Here is a 289-nt window from a genome sequence, read left to right on the forward strand (position 1 = left end):
ACACGATGGCAATCATGAATCACACATCAGATTACAGAATGAAAATGAAGACCCTCCTTTCAGACGAAACATCTACTAGGCTGGATAAAGATCTCAAACAAGATTACACGAAATTAGTGTCTTAATAGAAAAAAATAGAGTTCCCAGCAAAAAATTAGGCAACATTGAATTCTACAAAGTCCCTTCCACCAAGACTATATGAACTGCCAAAAATATAAACCTGATGTCCTTCTCAAATCAATTATTAGTGCCAAACCAATTATAAAATCTTTTATATATATGTATATAT

The sequence above is a fragment of the Atta colombica genome, unplaced genomic scaffold (genome assembly GCF_001594045.1).
Source record: "Atta colombica isolate Treedump-2 unplaced genomic scaffold, Acol1.0 scaffold183, whole genome shotgun sequence".
NCBI classification, from domain to species: domain Eukaryota; kingdom Metazoa; phylum Arthropoda; class Insecta; order Hymenoptera; family Formicidae; genus Atta; species Atta colombica.